The sequence below is a fragment of the Xylocopa sonorina genome, unplaced genomic scaffold, assembly GCF_050948175.1.
Source record: "Xylocopa sonorina isolate GNS202 unplaced genomic scaffold, iyXylSono1_principal scaffold0079, whole genome shotgun sequence".
NCBI classification, from domain to species: domain Eukaryota; kingdom Metazoa; phylum Arthropoda; class Insecta; order Hymenoptera; family Apidae; genus Xylocopa; species Xylocopa sonorina.
In genome coordinates, this window is record NW_027490150.1 from 337501 (window position 1) to 340000 (window position 2500).

The following is a 2500-nucleotide window of genomic DNA, read 5'->3' on the forward strand; positions in this document are numbered from 1 at the left end:
CTCGATGATCACGAAGTAGGGCGGTAGTACCTTGCGGCACCGAGGCGGCACCTCGTCGAAGAAAAAAAAACTCGAGCCTCGCCAAAGGGGAGCCAATCTTCCCGTATCTGCTCCGAAAACTCTCTCCTTTGTCGCGCGTGTTACCGATTCGAGTTTCGCTTCGGGAGATCTCCGAAGCGCGGACACGCGTCACAGGCCAGAAACGTTGCGACGCTACACGGACGCAACGACGGCCTATGTTCGAGTGACGGTCCGCGCGAGAGATCTTTTCTTCCCTCGCGGAAACATGGTATACACACGCGCGGAGAGAACAGAGAGAACGGGTTATTCTGATCGAACACCCTGGGGCTGTACGAGGAGAACTTCGAACGATCGGATGCGCATCATCGTCCCTCGCGTTACGACGATGTCGCTCTCTCTCTTGTATATCTCTTCTCTCTCGACCGAGAATTCTCCCTCGGTCTTGCGGCGTGAAAAAAAACAATTCATTTTAAACGACGTCGAGCGCGCGGCATGTTCGTATCGTGCGCTAAAGGCGGGGCGAAGGCGATGCGTGTGGCGGGTGTGCGAATTCGGAACGCGGAACAAAATCGGCGATCGAAACACGAAGCGGTTCCCGTGGGCGGTCGTCCGTTTAACGGACGACTCACGACGCCACGAAGAACTCACGCGAGTTCGTGATCGACGCACCGTCGAGTTCCGTGAACGCGTTTACGCACGCCGCACGCGCACACACACGTTGCCAATCGCGGATTGCCTCGGCACGGCCACAGACGACTCGGACGAACGTCCAACGATCGCTCGTACGTCGCGTATCGCTCCTCTTCCTCCCTTTCTCGGTGCCGCCCGAACTCAGAAACGTTCGTAATTTAATTCGAGAATGAACGACGGCGGGCAGATTCGAGCACCGTAGGGAAAGAAAGATTCGACGAAACGCAACGCAAGCAGTATTCTGGTTACGTGAACGACCCTCAGCTAGGCGTGGTCCAGGAATTGTATCCGTGGACCGCAATGTGCGTTCGAAATGTCGATGTTCATGTGTCCTGCAGTTCACACGTTGACGCGCAATTAGCTGCGTTCTTCATCGACCCACGAGCCAAGTGATCCACCGTTCAGGGTAATCGTATATGTATATTTTATTGATCTTTGAGTCTCTTGGTACTAAAGTTCGAACAAGTCGATACCCAAACGTCCCCGGTGAAAGAGACGCGGGCGTCGCCGAACGGAGTTCGAGGCGACACGATATATCGGTCCTACGGATGAAACGCATACGCCGATGGTTCGCGCGTAAGGTCTCCCTCAAAGTTACGAAAAAATGCACGCGCGCGTCCAGGTGCGAAGAGAAAAAAAAAAATCCCTTCAAAAATTCGTTAGGACTCCTCCGCGTACCAGCAGCCTCGAGGCGGTCTTTTACCTCCCGGCAACGCGAAGCGAGCATAAACTGTTCGAGCTCGCAACGGCGGGATTACAGACTCTCGACAACGAGGACAACGGGCAACGGCGGAATCGTCCCCTCTGGAACGAACGTGCGCGTCGAACTGAGAAGAAAAAAGACCAAACACCCAGCGGCGTATTGCTTTCGAGATCGACAAGACGCTCTCGTTCGGGTGAACATAACAATGTTATCATCGATGGGACACACTCGTCGTCTTCGCGCACAGTCTCGAGGCGGTCTATAAGAGTTTTCCCCGGCAACACGAAGCGAGTATAAAATTATTCGATCTCGCAACGGCGGGTTTTTCTCAGACTCTCGACAACGAGGCTTGGGCGCGAGCGACGGAATCGTCCCCTCCGAACGAACGAACGACGACGACGGTCTCTTCAAAATTCCAATACCACCCAGTCGTGTCGATTCCAACAAGGCTCAGGTAAACGAAAAAAAAATTCGTACATTCGTTAGGACGCTCCACACCGTTCGCCCAACCACACAGCCTCGAGCGGTCTATATTTTTCCCGACAACGCGAAGCGAGCAAGTAAAGTTCGATCTCGCAACGGCGGGTTTCAAGACTCTCGACAACGAGGTTATGGGTGTGGACGGCACGGAACGGAACGGGTCCCCTCTGAGCTGAACGGCACAATTCTGGGAGTGGGAAAACGGCAAAGTGCCAGCGGCGTATTGCTTTCTGAAAAAATGGCAAATAAAAAAGCGGACCCGACGAGTTCTCGATTACGAGAACTCGAGGGGTCCGCTAATGTACCGTAAACACCGATCGGGTAAATGTAAAAAAAAATTCGTTAGAACGTTCGCCGGTTGTACAAGCCTCGAGAAGCGGTCTATACGTTCACCCGACGACACGAAGCGAGCATAAAATGATTCGAAAGCTCGCAACGACCGCTGGGCGCGTCTTAGACTCTCGACAACCGAGGCTATTACCGACGAATCGTCCCCTCCGAAAGGAACGGTACGATCGACCATCTTCAACAGGTTACGCGCGACGACACCACGCACGCTCCATGCACGAATTCGAAGTCGACGACACGCGCGCGTTCGGGTAAAGA

At 54.0% G+C, this 2500-nt stretch overlaps 1 non-coding gene across 1 annotated transcript; it reads right to left on the reverse strand.

Moving 5' to 3' along the window:
* Positions 1-965: 965 nt before the first annotated feature.
* LOC143432330 (5.8S ribosomal RNA) lies at positions 966-1120 on the reverse strand. The gene has a single exon (XR_013102960.1). It is a non-coding gene; the product is annotated as a 5.8S ribosomal RNA (ribosomal RNA).
* Positions 1121-2500: the final 1380 nt, after the last annotated feature.